The sequence below is a fragment of the Thamnophis elegans genome, chromosome 5, assembly GCF_009769535.1.
Source record: "Thamnophis elegans isolate rThaEle1 chromosome 5, rThaEle1.pri, whole genome shotgun sequence".
In the NCBI taxonomy this organism is placed as follows: domain Eukaryota; kingdom Metazoa; phylum Chordata; class Lepidosauria; order Squamata; family Colubridae; genus Thamnophis; species Thamnophis elegans.
Window position 1 is genome coordinate 46,787,022 of NC_045545.1, and position 17,408 is coordinate 46,804,429.

General features: G+C 38.5%; 1 protein-coding gene across 1 annotated transcript in view; it reads right to left on the bottom strand.

Moving 5' to 3' along the window:
- The window catches only part of TEAD3 (TEA domain transcription factor 3), a 99,459-nt gene extending 87,822 nt beyond the window's left edge, over window positions 1–11,637 (bottom strand). Inside the window, 1 exon segment of the mRNA XM_032217898.1 lies at window positions 11,265–11,637. The gene's annotated coding sequence lies outside the window, so the exon portion shown is untranslated.
- Between the last annotated feature and the right edge of the window lie 5,771 nt (window positions 11,638–17,408).

Genomic DNA, 17,408 nt, shown 5'->3' on the forward strand with positions numbered 1-17,408 from the left:
ACCTGTTGTTTTATAAGTTCACCTTGCTATGGTATCTCTCAAGATATGTTATAAATATGTATTGTAAATATTCCTTTCAGCATATATTATAAACAGAGATATTAACAGAGGCTGTAATTAAAACAAAGCAATGAAAACTTAGTACTCTAATTGCTAACTATGGTTAGGGGAATTATAAGAATTGAAATCCATTTAGAAGCACTTGGAAAAGAATGATTTGTAGAAATAGTCATTTAAAGTTGCGCCTCAATTAGAACTGGCACAGAATGCATTTTTAAGTGATGGTAACTGGATGTTTAAAATCATAGAATAGGTTTATTAGGGTCTCTCTGTGACAGAAGAAGTCATATTATAATTGATATTAATTTCAATGTAACCCAATGAAATCTTTGGTGTCAGAATTATAAGAAAGAGCCAGAGCAATTTTACCATCTTGGACTGCTTATTTTAGAAACAAGGCAGGAATCGCCTTACAATGAGAAAGCAAAGGCCTAAAGTCATCTGGTATCTCACCATGATTGATACACACTAGTTTAACTTTCATTTTCAAAAGAACAGGAACATTTCTAAAAAAATACATGCCAGATTCTAAGAAATAAAACCTTTCAAAATAAAAGAAACTAATCTCTGTTTCTTGCTCTGGCATATCTGCACTTTGCTAATACCTTGTCCTTATATGATGGTGTATGCAAACTCTTTTTTTAAACCTGGTTCTAAATGGGAAAATCTTTTGGGGGGCCCTATCAAAGGTGGGCCTGCCACTATCCATTGGTAAGTCCAGAGCCAAAAAGTGAGCAGTGATTCACTCTCTTTGACATCCCTTTTTGTCTTTCTGACAGCTCTTTTTCCTTTTTTTTTCTTTCACTTTTCTGGCACCTTCTAACTTTCCCAAGCAGAGACTCAGGAAAGAAATAGATAATTCTTAGTGGTGGTCTGACCTGATTAGTTGCAGACAGCATCCGAGAGTAAGCTAAAACTACTTAAATATTATAGATGTCAGGGTTCATTTTTTTTATTAAGAGTTATCCTAGTACTCTTGCTCACATATACCAAGGGAAGCATTTGAAATGTGTCTACTAATGTGTAACATTACAAAATAATAGAAATTGTGGGTTCTTTTCTTTTCAGTTAATAATAAATGAATGCAAAAAGCAGTTACATTACAAAGTTATGTTTTAACCAAATGTATAGAAATTTGTTGAAAAAATGTGATTAAATTCTTAAATGCAGTTCTGGAAAAAAGTAATAATTTGAGAAAAGGAAAGGTTTTCGTAAGCTGGAATTTTGAGAGAGAAAAACACTAGTACAATTCAAACAGAGGGAAATTAAATGCTCGCTCTCTATTGGAATCACATTACTTTCATTTTCTGTCATTCAATAAATGGTTTGGGAAGGAAAAAAAGAATAAAAATAAAGTGACGACATATTCTGACAGTTAACTATTTTAAGGAGACATTAAAACTTTGTAAATGCCTTGGAACTTCACTGAAAAACCTATGAACATTAGCTCTGCACAGGAAATATACAGGTAGCAGTCAGAAAAGTATACCAGCTGGAGAGAGCCAAAACTAGACTGGGGTGGTCTGAATAGAAATGAATACATGAACTCTTGAATATTTCTCCTCCCGTGAGTTTTCTTTATTAAGTGACACACAAACTGCAATGCTGAGAAGGGCCAAATAACACTTTGGAAATAATAGTACCAAACATCAACATACTATGTGATCAGAATTTCACTTAAATTTAGTTGCGCTACAGTTTTCAGTAAATGGAAAGGGGGGGGGGACCCACATTGGTAGAGGTGGAGAAGAATCAGCTGCTTTAGTGTTAGAGGACGCTGAAGGGAAGCAGTAGGTAAGTGTTGATGAGGGAAATGAATAAAATTGAGACAATCATTTAGTGGAAGGATTTGAACTGAGAAGGTGTAAAAGGATAACAGGCTAAAGTTACTATGCTAAAAGAAAACAACAGATATTTTTATACAAACTACTCATTCTCCAATATTATACTACCATTTTTAGTCAACAATCTACATACTGTTATTGTAGATGGAGATATCTACGTGTTGCCTTATAATAGTTCTCCTTTACAGGTGCTCCTGATTTAGTGACCACCTCATTTAGAGACCATTGAAATTAGGATGGTAATGAAAAAGTACCTCTGCAACTACTCGTTGCATTATGATTTTCACAGGTCAGCAACGCAAAGGAAAGCTAAAGTAAGATAATAAAATAATAAAGTTCTGCTTAGCAGCTACTTCATTTACCAGCTATAGTGCTAGTCCCAAATGAGGAGCCTAAATTAGGACTACCTGAACCAATAACATATCGATTTCTTATCCAACAAAAGGCTAATTGACTAATGAATTGATGAAACTTACACAACTTTACATGCAAGCCAAATAGTATAGTTAAAAATATTTTTAATTATGTACATATAAATTTTTACAGAATCAATCTCTCATTTATAAGATATGAGCAGTGTTTCTCCTAAAATTGATCTGTGCAATTATCTGATTATGATAATTATACAAATATTGTAGGTGGAAACTTCATTAAACAATCCATTGCAATTGTTTCACGGATCAATGCAGTTGGGGATTTTCCAGTTTCCTTGTAGTAATGGCTGAAACCTGGCCAATTTGTAGGATTAAACAATTGCCTGACCAGTAGATATCATCATTCTTCAGCACTATTCTGTTAGTTTGCAGAATAAAACCAGTCATCTAGTTAAATAGGGAAATGAAGAACTGAAGCAAATTGAGCAGTATCTTATGGCTAAATGCAGAAAATCTCATGGCAATCACAGCATGGCTAAAGTCTACCTGGACTACTCTTCTGTGAGTGGAGCCATCACCATCATCTGTTTCCATTGGGCCCATTCAGAGTTGGGTGGCACTTTTTCCTGCCACTATATGACACCAGGATCCTGAATTGGTAGAGCTAGAGCAACTGACGGTTTCTGTTAAGCATCTCCATAATTCATTGCAGATAAAATTTTTATCAGATTTGGCCTCCAAGATTGGGGTAAGGGAATGATGATGATGCACATTGATCCAATTTGGATTCTTGTAACTTGTAAATATGGGGATCCGGATAGGATAAAGAAGCAAGAGCTTCCCTCTCTTGTTTGATTAGACTAGAGAGAGAGAGAGAGAGACCCAATCAAAGGAGATAATCCATAGCTGTGTGTTGCACAAGATGCTTAATTCTACAGGACAATATCTACCAGTGTCCAGTGACTTAATTGCTGCTGGGCTACTACATCTGGTATCATAATGTGAACAAATAATGATTTGCATGTCTCCAATTATTGTTTTCGTATAATTAAAGGTGTTGGTTTTAACCTTTAAAGCTTTAACACTCTAGGTCTACTGCTTGACTAATTCATTCTATTTTTCAATGATGTTACTGTTTTATTTCCAAAGTTATCTATCCTGAAAAGTTAAATTGGAAATCACAGATGACAAAATTGAATGTTAAGTCTGATTTTTTTTCTTGATTGTAGATAAGCCCTAGGTATAGACATTGACAAAAGCTGTCCTACATTTAAAAATCCAAAACAAAATCCCCCCCCCCCATAAAACCAGTAACCCAGCTGCCTGGAAATCCAGGGAATTATAGTCCAGAATAATCCAGATACCATTATTGTATATACTTGTAGCATTTGTGTAAATGATACAGTATCATTTGCCCCTTCCACACACCGTGTACATTATGGCCACAGCCCTTTCCCTATTAATCAAGGTTAGATAATTGTTGAGCTGATATATTCTCAAATAACAGCAGTTTCCAGAAACATAGCTGTGTTGGGTCTTTTGCGCCCAAACTAGAAGTCTTGGAGCACCTTGTCTTGGAGTAAGACAACAGAGGTTTGTCTTACATGGCAATAAGTATATAGTTCCTGATATCTGAAAAAAAATTGTTAGCTATTTTAACGGTCCTGTTCTTAGTGTCTTTAAAACCTAGTATGTAGACAAAGTGATAAGGCAGTAATGTCCATCTCCACAACATGAAGGTTTTACCTGTTACTTCTATAGAACAAGCTTACGGTTCAGGTTAGCTCAAGCCAGTTTGTTCCTGTTTCCAATCTCTTCCTTTATGTGGAAACTACACTGTAATTGAAGGATTTTGCAGACTGCTGCATAAGCCAGCCAGTATAAGCCAGCAGTTTTAAATATTTTTAACATAACATGAGGCTGACAAGTGTTAAGCTTATACATCGAGTATATTAAAAGTGCAACTAATACTTATGTTCCCTAATTATACTCCTCAAAGAACAATTACTTGCAGTAAACTAACAATAGGATAGACATAACATCTAATAAGGCCAATAAATAATATTAAGTACAATACATAAATAGTAACTATGTACCATCAAATTGGTATGACTCTTACAACCTTCTATTTTCTCTATATAAAAATTAGACTAGATTATATTATAATATTTTCTCTCATTCTCCCTCAACAATTTGTGATACCTCTGTATATCACATGCTTGAACAGTAGTTTCTAACCCTTTGTCAATAATATTCTTTTGTCCAATAGGTATGCCTGTCATTGCTCAGCAAAGCTCACCTTGACACAAGGTAAGAGGCCAAAATGTTGTAAAGCATACATCACAACCTGAGAAGCCACATTAGATAAATCTGGGTTAAGCTTCTGAAAAGGCTCATGAATTGAAGATCAGGTGGCAGCTGCAGCTAGGAGAGCCTTTGCACACCTTCAGGTAGTGCTCCAGTTATGCCCATTCCTAGATTGGGAGGCCCTGCTCGCTGTCATCCATGCCCTTGTAAGTCCCCCCCCCCTCAAGATTACTGCAACATTTTTTACAATGGGGCCCTGGAAGAGCATTGGGAAATGGCCCCAACTCTATTGGCTTTTCGCAAAGTTCTAAAACTTGGCTATAATATATCCGGGCCTGGGCCTGGAGTTGAAATGTGTTAAATATCTGTTACTTGGCTTTACCATCAGTTATTAATTATCATGACTGCTGTTTATTATTTTGTGGATGTTTTTATTGTTTTAATGTTTTTAAATTGTTTAAATTGTTTTATAATTTTAGAATTGTAAGCCGCCCTGAGTCACTTGGTTGAGTTGAGTTGCACAGCTATAGAAATTGAACGAATGAATGAAATTAATGTTCATATTACTTCATTCATTCACAGCTAATCCACACGGAGCTTCACAGAACAATTACAATGAAATAAATTGCATTATTAAAGTTAAATCAGGAACTTTTGTTTTGCCAATATGGGAAACAGAATCTGAGCAACAACACTGAATGCATTCTATATAACCACAGCCCATATACACTCCAACAACCCAATGGAATGCATTCTTTACCAATTCAATAATTAGTAGATTTCTCTCACACAGAATATGCAGAAATATGCATACACACATATATCCCAGAACAAATAAATTAGGAATCATTCACCATATTACATTGCTATAACTAGACCATCAAATGCATTTTCTATGGTAGATTTCAGGCACACTACATCAAAGAAACTGACAAATATCTGTACTATCCATTATACTGTAAAAACATCGTAAGTACTTCAGAGTTTTCTCTTCTATATACAGTATATAAAGTGTGAATATCAAGCACACATTTGCACATACATTTTAAAGTATTTCATTTAAGATATAATGCAGAAATTTACAAGCATCTTTCATACGTATATTTAAATTACTCATATCCAGATTTTAGTATACTTGTCCCAAAACAGATAATTCTTTTAGCCAGAAAACAATATCATCTATATTAAGAAATGTAGGAAAACAAGAAATTGCTGTATGATTGAACATGGACATTTAAATTGCGGACATTTAGATTGTGTGCGTACACATATACAGGGGCCACATTTTGTATGTTTGCTGAACAAAAATATTTGCTAAACAAAATATTATCCTGTATTTAGCAGCCACGCTCTCCATAGCCTCACTAAGCAAATAAGTTCATAATGCTAATTTGTGAATCCCTGATTTCTATCATCTTAATATACTTGTAGTGGTTACTCTACCAATACTCACAATCAAAGACATACCTGGCAGTTTATATGAAGTAAGCAGCAACTAATCTTTTAGCAACAGTATTACAAAAATGACAACATTTCTTATTGTGAAACTAAACTGCAGATTTAGCAATAGCTGCAATACCAAGCAGGAGCAAATTACAATACATTTTGGTCTTATATGCACCCCTCTCTCTGAGAAGAGGACCTTCAAAATTTGTGTTTAACTATCTGCATTTGCTATCTCATTAGATACTAGAATTCTTGCTAAATCTGTTGAGGAGTTTAAACTATTATGTGAAATTAGTGTATTTGAAATTAGCATAGATACTATTAAGCAGTTGATCCAGTTAGAGGAGACAAAAATAGCACATTACCAGAAGTAGATGAAAATTTGCAACCATCCGTCTTCAAATACAGCAGGAGGAGATACAAGTTTGTGACTCACTTCAGCTCATTTACATTGTCACAACCAGCAGAATAGTCTGATATTTGTAAGCCCAACAGATCTATTGCACCAAACTATGAATTAGTGTACAGGTGCAAACCCTGAACCAAAAACTGAGCCAATTCAGTTTTTGTGTAGCCCTTTCTAGTGTTGTATCACTAATATGGCCCAATGGCACAGAAATGGCTGCAGAGTTTAGCATAGTTTGTGCAAATTGCAACTCCAATGTACTAAATGTTGGTGACCATGCTCAAACTGCAGAAATGGTCAGACTGCTGGTTCCTTCTAGAAGCATCTGCAACTAATAACGTACAGATATTATACAGCATGATGTATTGTTTGTTTTAAACTTGGGAAAAGCAAACATTCTGGCTTGCTCCTTCTAGAAAGAAGCCATTAATTCATTAGGAAGCATGGAGAAAATTTTCCACCTGATATTTCTGAATCTGCTAACCCACAAAATGGTACTTCTGATCACTTTTCTGTACTGAAACTACAAATAAGAAACTGTTACCGTCAGTAGGGTTGATGATTTCTGCAAGACAAGCATACTTTCCATAAAGAAAATGAACCAAGAACTGTCAAACTTGTTTCACAAAAGCTATCTGATTGTAACAACTGCCATTACGTTTACCTCAGTTTGAAGTCACTAAGACATATGCAGAACTTGAAATCAGGTCTCTTAATATGGTCACTTCACATTTTAAATGTTTGCTTATAGATTTTAATTTGGAAAAATCCTTTGCAAAGTTTCTTGAAAATTATCCTTGCCTGAAGATAATTATTTTCAGTAAAATAGTACTGGATTCTGCATGGCTAAATGGAGATTTGAAACTCAAATTTTAATTCATATTTTATACCATACTAAAGAAGAAGAAAAAGGATGTTTTCTTTTGAAAATATAAAACTAGTAGTATTTGATATTATTTCTGTAGCAGAATGGAAAGGAATATCAATTTTAGACAGTATGCTACACTGTTACAATTATCATCTAGCAAAACATGAGCCTTTTGAGCCAAGTGTATGTGTTAAAATACAATGAAGTGAAAGCATTCAAACAGAAAATATAGATTTCAACTACTGTATTTTTCGGAGTATAAGATGCACCTTTTTTCCCTCAAAAAGAGGCTGAAAATCTGGGGTGTGTCTTATATAGTGGAATACAGCATTTTGCCTCCTGAAGCCCCGCCCCTTCACCAAAATAGCCTTATGGAAGCTTTCAGAGAGCTCCTGGGGGCTCAAGAGGATAGAAATGAGCAAAAATGAGCCTTTCCCCCCTCCCCCAACCCCCAGCAGCACTCTGTAAGTCTCCGTATGGCTATGCATGTAATTCTTTTGACAAAAAACGGGCACATTTTCATGAAAATGGGCCATTTTTTTGCTCATTTTTGGCCCACCCCACCCCCAGGAGCACTCTGCAAGCCTCCCCAAGGCTATTCATGCCTTTTTTTAAAAAAAACCATGGGCCATTTTCATGAAAAACGGGCTGCTTTTGGGAGATTTGCAGAGTGCAAAAACTTTTTCCCCCTTTTGGAAAGCTCTTTAACTGATTGATGAGAATTACATTGATCAAGTGCTGTGCCAACAGAAACAAAGTCTTAGGTGCTGTAGATTGTCAGCGATTTCCTTCTCCAGCACATGGATATACACCTGGAAACATCTACTTACCTACCTACTCTCTCTCCCTACCTACCTACTGTATTTCTCTCTCTCTCTCCCTATCTACTGTATTTCTCTCTCTCCCCCATCTACCTATGTACCTATCTACCTACTCTCTCTCTCCCCCTACCTATCTACTATATTTCTCTCTCTTTTCTCTCTCTATCCCTCTACCTCTACCAACCAACCTACTCTCTCTCCCTCCCTCCCTCCTGTATTCCTCTCTCTTTCTCTCCCTCTCTATCCCTCTATCTACCTATCTACTTTTTTTAAAAAAAATTGCCTCTTCAAAACTTGGTGTGTCTTATACTCCGGTGCGTCTTATACTCCGAAAATATGGGTATGTAACATTTTGGATTTGAAGCTATAAGACACTCCAGAGCCCATGAGGGCATGAACGTAGAACCCATCTACAACTGTAAACCAAAAATGTCATTTCTATGAAGATGTATTTAATTTAAAGTGTTGTGGTCTGTTGCTATGTGCAGTATCTTTTTGCTTCTGACTCCAAAGTCTTGCAAATCCTATGTAAAAAGCCATATGCATATTTCATGCGGCAGATTTAATAACTGCATCAAAATCTTTTTCACACATATTAAACACTTTTTATTCACCGAATTTAAAGTGGTCCTGCATCCCAGAAAAACTGCAATCATCTGTTCGAAAATTGGACTTGGAATGGAAATCAGACAGATTTTGTATCCACACAACAGGTATTAACCTCCCATTTAGAGAAACGTGTTAGGAATACACATGCATGTGTATCCTTATGAACAGGGGCCTATTCTAACAAGCTATTCAAGCATATAAAAATAGGACTGGTAAATGATCCAATAATAACTATTTATACTTACATATTCACATACAGATATCATTAAGCTGAAGACAAAGCTACAGACATAGCATACCAGAATGGGTTGGCATACATTTAAATTATTAACAGAAACAATAGGAAATGGATTACAAACAGATTCTTGTCAAATTAAGTTTGGCTTAGATGGTATCTAAGGAACACTTTCTTCCACAATACAATTATTTTCTATAATACCACTAAGTTTAATTGCTCTTTAGATTAGTCTCATGAAAATTGGTAAGTGATATGTGCGTATCATTGATATTTTTAATACTGGCCCACTTCAGTGCAATCTTAAATACCATATGTTTATATAATTCCACTGTGCACAATATGATTTACTCCCAAATGAATATATAAATTCATTCTCAAAATTACAATCTGGGAATTTCTGGATTGAATTTGAAGAAAGTTAAGATCTATAGAGTAATACTTAATTTCTTGTTTCTAGCTTTTTAGTGTGCTCTATTGGATTATCATTAATATGTTGAAACCATGTCCACAAATTTCCCCATATACAATAAGGAGATGTAAACCTAAAGGTAAAGCTGCACTATTTTTACATTGGCTGTGATTCAAATGTAATTTATTTAGAGAGTATCTAAATTAATTTCTTCAAAGAAATTCATTTGAAAGATCAGGTGTTCTTCAGCAATACAACATACAATCCAGGTGATATTTTCTAGACAGCTATTTCCTCAAACAGTGCATTTACATGTATGGACATGTACAATCAACCATATATCCAACCCTGCAAACTGTGATCAAACAACAACCCTCCTGAAAGGGTCCACCATGAGAAAATGGTCTTGGAAAATCCATCAAGAAAAGGGAGGAGTTTGTCTTGATCCTATCCTAATGTAACTCTCAATGTAGTGTGGGTTTTATTCTTGAAAACAAGAGGACACCCTTCTGGAATCTCATTTTAGATCTTTGCTCTTTAGTTTCATAGTCTTGTTCTCTTTGTTGATTCATTAACACTGGAGGTCAACTGCCCAGAACTACCGTAATCAATCTCAGCCCCACATTCCTGCTTATGATTGATACATCTTGTTTCCTTAATCTGTCTTTTAAGATTAAAAAAACCCTGATCTTCTCCTTTCCCAAAACAGCTAGTGCTTGTTCTTCTCCCATTCACACAGAAACATAACCTGAATGATACGATGTCAGTTATAACTTGGGTTAGAACTGTATAATTTCTGTACACACTAAGTTTACAAAAACACTTATTTTTGTGCATGTGACCCAGGAGTGAGAGATATGGCATTATGCCAATAACACACAAAGGTAATTAATTGAGGAAATGTGTTTATGCAATTGGTGAGTTGTCAACACTGCCCCTATGGCCTATGTACAAGCTGCCAGCACACACAGTCACGCAGGAAGCAAAACTGTTTTGATTTTTAAAAAATCTTTTCAAATCTGAATGATGATAAAAAATAATTTTAACACTCACTTCCACCAAACTCTCTATAAGGCCAAACTCTCTATAATATATAAACCCTCCAAACCCTCTATATACCAAGGAAAATAAGGCCACCTGAGAGATAAGAAAAAAAATACATATTGAACCGCAATACTTGTATACATAAAATATGCTTTCCTGAGTTCTCCGGAATATACAATCTAGTTCACAAGAAAACCGTCTCAAGAAATGCAATGGGCTACCACCACAGCTACAACCCAACGGGATGGACAAAGGGTAGGTAAAAAATTAATCTAAATCAAGTTACACACTAAATTTTCAAAACTTAAAAGCACAGAGACGCGATCGTGGCAGAAAGTAAGGAATCTTAGCAGCACATCACTGGCCGCCTTCCAAGAAAAAACTAGAGGTTTTGTTTTAAAGTCATTTAACTGCCCCCCGCCCCACCTCCCGACGTTTGCTGAGCAGACCGAAACTTGTCGAAGGAGTTGCCCAAAAGAGCCCGCGAATAAGGCCGGAGAGTCCCCTCCCCCCCAAAAAAACCACAACTCAGCAGCAACCGAGAGGGGGAGATGGACCCCGGGGGGGGGGGATGTAAAAAGAAAAAGGGGTTTCCCCTTAGCCTTCCCCTCTTCCTGTCTACCATTATGGGCGGGAGAAAGAAGGGCTGGGGTTTAGTCGGGGAGGGGGGGGAAGAGGGGAAGGGACAGAAGGCGGAGAAAGTGGGCCGTGCAGCCTCCCTCTGCACCGGCCGGGACAGCCAGGGGGGCGCACAGAGACGAGCGAATCGTTTTCCTCTTCCAAAGGAAAGAGTTTCCAGGGCCGGAGCGGGTGAGCGCTCGCTGGCCGCTTTACTTACTCAAATCCTCCGTCCGGGAAACGGTGGGTGCCAATCCCCCCCGCCGCCGCCGCCGCCGCTGCCGCCGCTTGTTTGAAGGTCCGGTTCGGTCCGCGGGGTGGACGTGACAGAGCAGCGGGGCAGGGTCGAAGGGACGGGCTGGCAGGCTAAGCGAATCCGCCGCGCAGCCGAGAGGAGCGAGCCGGGAGCCGAGCAAGAGCGACGGGAAAGTTTGTGAGAAGGAGGGAGGAGCAGAAACTTGGAAGAGAGCAAGAGGAGGAGGGAAGGGAGGGAAGGAGAATAGGAGTCAGCCTCCGCCCTTGTCGCAGATGGACAGCCTCCGCCACCACAGTCGCTGGGGGAGGAGGAGACCTTCCTCCTCCTTCGGTGGAGGAGTCTCGCTTGGAGACGGGGGCGGGGGGTTTCAGCCTCAGGCAGGACGGAAAGGGGGCTGGGAGGATACTGGATGGATTTACTGGAAAAGGCTGGGTCGTTAACAAACTAACTTCTAGCGAAGAGGAAGAGGGCAAGGGAGGGGCGATCTGCTTGCAGGAGGAAAAGCTATGCATGGAGTACATGAAAAAGTTTGATGGAGTCAAGAGTTTCATCCGTCTTTGAGGGGATAGCAAAAGGCGCTGTACATAAAGCAACACGCCTTCTATCTTTTTTGGTGTTTTTTTTTTTTCAAAAACACATTCTGGCGCAAAATCTAATCAGGGAAGACTGACTTCAAATCCTGATTAATCACTACAAAACCTCAAACTGGTTGCTTAACTCACTCCACAGGTTGAGATTTATTTATTTTTAAACATTGTAGTCGGGGAGGTCCAAGAGGCAAAAAAACAAAAAATCCAAATCTATAGTCGGGTAATGTCTTTATTACCTAAATTTAACTAATTTCTCAAAAGATTGTGCAAGCTTTCCAGTATTTCGGTAAAATGTTAGCAATAAAAAAAGCAATCATAAACACTGATCAGATTTGTAGGCAGGCAGGCAGGGCAGGCAAAAGCCTGTTTTGCCAAAAGACGATATGAAGACTTCCTTGACAGCCCGCAGCCCTATGAAATGAATTCAGCCGCGTTTGCTTCGTTATAAATATGCTAGGATATTCATATGGGAAGGCAGAATAAAATGAAGGTTTTTTGTTCTTGAAGTCAATAAACGATGCAGTAAAGCTGTATTGCTACAGATAGTACTTCTAAAGCGAGCAGATTTAGATTGCGATTGTGTCTCTGGAGAGAGTGGGCTCTGGGCAGGGAGGTCCCACCTGGACAGGTAGATTAACCTGTCTGAACAGGTTGGACGGGTGGCCATTTTCTTAAGCAGAGGTCTTCAAACTTGGCAACTTGAGGACTTGTGGACTTCAACTCCCAGAATTCTCCAGCCAGCATAGCATAGCTGACTGGAGAATTCTGGGAGTTGAAGTCTACAAGTCTTCAAGTTGCCAAGTTTGGGGACCCCTGTCTTATGTCTAATATGTGAGAAAGAGGTAACGATTAAAGAGGTAAAGGTTTCTTCTCTATGTTGGAGAAGAAACAGGACAAACTAGCAGGCACTGAACTCCAGTGAAGGTGTATTATCCATCCTCCGCTCAGCCTGCTCCGAAATCTCAGCTCCGCACTCTGACGCTGACGTCACAGTCTAAGGAGCGGTCGCACTCGTTTCCTGTTTCGTTACAAAGCCTTCCCACCTCGCGCCGAGCCTCCTGCTGCAGCGCCACCTATAGATCTTTGCCGCGCAGCTTGTTCGAAACCACTTAATTGCAATCAAGCAAGCCGCAGTCAACAATAGAGGAAGTCGGTCAGACATTTGAAATCTTATTTTCTTCCACCCTTCCTCCAAGGGAGGGCTGGAGGAAAACGGATCCGACAACACCGAAAAGCTGCCTGTCGCGCTTTTGCCGCTTTCTCCGAATTCTGTTCTGCCAGAGTTTTTTTTTTAAACGTAGAAGGGAAATCAAGTACAGTACCGAAAAGAAAAGAATTTGATTCTGCATCACACCCAGATTTTTAAAAGAAGCATCCCACAAAAATTCTGACTTAATCTCTTAAAAGTCAGGCTAAACCCCAGGTTTTATAAATATCTGGAACATACTTGAGTGAATCTCTGATACTAATGCCACATAGAAATAGCTGCATATGAACATGAAAAGGAATTCCTCAGGTTTTGCTCTAATATGCATTCTCCCCATGACTTGATTTTCATTCATAATCCCCTTCAATTGCCATAAATTCTCCTTTTGTGTGTTTGTCTTCCTGCATCTCCTTTTCTCCTCTCGCCTCTTCCCCAATGTATGGAACCTCATGTGCCCTTCCTTCTGTAGGAAGTTATCACCCAGCCCTCTCCCAGAAAAATGATATATCCTAGGAAATATTGAAAAGGGAAATATTGAAAAGGCAGAATATTATCTGGATGTGAAAAAGGAAGAAACATGTTTAAAAGACAGAATAGCTGCCTGCAGCTTCCTGCCCTTTGTCAATGAGCCATTAAAACCTGAGCTAGTCCACTTTACATAATAAAGAGTTATCCCCTTCAGCTCCAGAGTGATGGGATTAAGGCATGATAATATTGGCCCTTTACCCAACTTGCCACATGGCATCTGAGAACTCAACCAACCTGGATTCAAAATGCAGCCTAGAGAGTTACCCCTGCATGGGCCCATGGGTGTCTGACAACCAATCAGAATACAAGCTCAAGATCAAAGGCCAGAGAGAGCATAAAACCAGGGACTCAGCTTCTCCCCTTCCCTTCTCTTCCCCAACATTGAAGCATGTGATCACCTTTTCTGTTCAGGACTCAAGCCGTGTAGTCATGTCCACCATTAAAACCATCTTCCAAGCAGCCTCCAGGTCTCCAGTGTCTTTTTCCCACTTGGAGCCGAACCCAGAAGGTCATTTCTTCCAACACTTCAGAGGAGCATGACCATAACTGCATTAGAGCATTATTTCATGTTGTGCAACTCTAGACGAGAACGCTGTTAATATATAATTAAATTCTAAAAACATTGGAAGAGTTATGTTGAAGAAGGCTAATATATATCTTTAGAAGTCCCATCATTTGGATTAGTTGATATCTCTATCTACAGAACGTAACAAAGCAGTGCCAATAAAGTATATGAAATAAATTACTATGTGGGAGCAAATAGATCATTGATGATGATTTCTTTAAAAAAATCTGCTCACAGATCTGTAATTTGTATCCTTGAATGACACTGATGGACAACAGATTCAGGGCAAAATGTTATTTGCCACATACCTAGAATTAACTTCCAGAATATGTAATGTATAACGAGTATTCACACAACCTTATCCCCCAAGGTCAATCAATTCAAATAGATTTAATTATGGTCATAACCAGAAAAATAAATAAAATCTTAAGTGGTAATGACTAAATATAAACAAGACAGTGTAGCAGTCTTATACGATCTAAAAACTAAGGCTTAAAGATCAAGAAGGGAGAAATGAAATAAAAATACACTAAAACAAAATAAAATAGAAATACTATAGAATAAATAAAATATAATAAAGAAAGCAGAAACAGAAAATACTTCATTATGTCATCACTCCAAAATTGCACTCTCTTAAACCACAACTAAATAAAAAGATCCTACGCGGGAATGTCAAAGTGAGAAACTATGCTAATTAGCAGTGATATTAATTTGGAATTATTATTTTCCTCCCAAAGAATAGACTACTTTTTGTTTCCCAAATCATTTGATCTTTTAACAGAAGTTTCATTTTAACATCAAGAAGACGGAGTAGAATTTTTAAACCAGAGTCATTTTCCTTTTTGGTAACACAATAACCTAATGGTTATCAAAATAATACTAATTAAATATTGTATAGATGCAGATTTAGGAAAACAAATGGAAGAGATGGAATTTATTTATTTATTTATTTTGAGATTTTTTTAAATCTCACCTTTATTGTTTTAATAGATAACATTAAATAAATAATAAAGAACGCAAGAGGGTGAACAAATCTACTCCTTCCTTCTCTTATTTCCCCCACAACAGCAAGCCTGTGAGGAATTTGGCCTGACAGAGAGTAAGTGGCCCAAAGTCTCCTAGTGGCTTTTGAACTCATGGTCTCCTGGTTTCTAACCTGGTACTTTAACCACTAGGCAAAATGGCAAACACTTTATATACCAGGTAGTTTGCTCTCAGCTTCCATATAGGAGATGTAATCAAAGGTATTGCATCACTCACTGTCATTTAATGATAACTAGACTAACTTAATATCTCATATTATTCGTCAAAATGTTGGAGAGGTAGAAATCAGAAAGGATTTTTTTTTTCTTATGGAGCAGACCTGTAGAAAGTGCTGCCTTATTGGAAGACAACATTCAAAGAATTAGAATTATACCTAAACATGAAGCAGAATGTGGTCCAAAGTCAGGTTTGTTACACATTTTTGAGTGACATAACTCTAACCAAAAATGAGCTTATTGGCTGCAAAATTAATAATTGCTCAAAAATGGAAATTTTTGGATACCCTGGCACTGAATAATTGTGTTAGAAGTATGATCAACTACAGCAGTCTTGCAGAAACATTACTGGTAAAATATGTATATCATTTCTCAGGCGGATGAATTGCATTTTATTAGAAATGGAATGATGCAAGGGTGGGTTCCAGCAGGCACTACTGCTGGTTCGCTTGTGTGTGTACCATGTGCATGCATGTGCTTGATGCATGCTGCGTGTGCATGTGCTTGATGCATGCATGTGCAGTGCAATAAAAAAGTGTTCTGCGCAGAAGCAAAAAACAAGATGGCGGTGCCTATGGCACCGCCCGGAGAACCAGTTCAGGGGAGTGGTATGCCTGGATCGCTGCCAGTTCCAGCGACCCAGGCTGCCAAACTACTACCGGTTTGGCCGAACCGGGCCGAACCAGTAGGAACCCACCACTGGAATGCTGACATAAATTATGCCAAAACAGTAACGTATCACCTCCGGATATATGTAATTGATGACTGACTGCTGAGACATATTGTTTGGGGTTGTTACTGTATATTCATGTTTTTCTTACCTTATCCAATATTAAAGTGACAAATAAAACTTTTAAAAAACATGCAGAATTGTTGCACTGTTTGAGAAAGGACTGTGTTTTTCAATTACACATTACTGAGCTTTGAATTCTTTGCTTTCTCCAGCTTACATTTTCCAGTTGTGCCAGGAATGCAACTCCCAGACAAGACATGATGGTGGGACTGCAAAGAGTTGCAGATCATCAGGCTAGGAAAGGCTGCTTTCACCAGCTCAGTGACAATACTCTTGATTTCAAGGACAAGATCTCAACAATACTGAACAAATGAGAAACACTTGTACATTTGGTATGTTCAGGAGAGGGAACACCATCTGGCTGAAAAACCCTCACAATCCTTAGTAGGTGGGAGAGATTCACCAATCAGACTGACTGAAAATAAATCTTTATTTTGCTAGTTGGTCATTTGCAATACTGCATCTGCATTAGCAATAGCACTTAGACTTATATACCGCTTCACAGTGCTTTTCAGCCCTCTTTAAGTACCGTAGTTAACAGAGACAGAGTATGGCCTCCAACAATCTGGGTCCTCATTGACCAGCTTTGGAAGGATGGAAGGCTGAGTCAACCTTGAGCCATCGGGATTGAACTCCTGGAAGTGAGCAGAGTCAGCCTGCAATACTCCATTCTAACAACACTGTTGTCGTGGTTCTTTTATGGTCAGGCAGGTAGAAGCATTATTTATACCTGTCTTTTCTTTTGAGAACCCAACTGTTCTTGATTTCATGCAGCATACTAAATTCATATCAAGTTATGGTTGATTTGAGTTGACATCAGGGTTCCGACTTCTGTTACTGCCGGTTCGCTCGGGGACACACTTGATGCGTGCTACACGTGCATGCACAGAAGCAAAAAACAAGATGGCAGCACCTATGACGCCACCGATACAACCAATTCAGGGGTGTGTCTGGCCGAGTTACTACCTACTTGGCTAAATTGGTCCGAACTGGTAGGAACCCACCTCTGGTTTAGGCATACAAGGTATGAACCAGAGGTGGGTTCCTACCGATTCAGACCAGTTCTGCCAAGTAAATAGTAACTCAGCCTGCCACACCCCTGAACTGGTTCTATTGTCAGCGCCGCCATTAATGTTCCCTCTAAGCTGCGTGGGTGCACAGCCGCG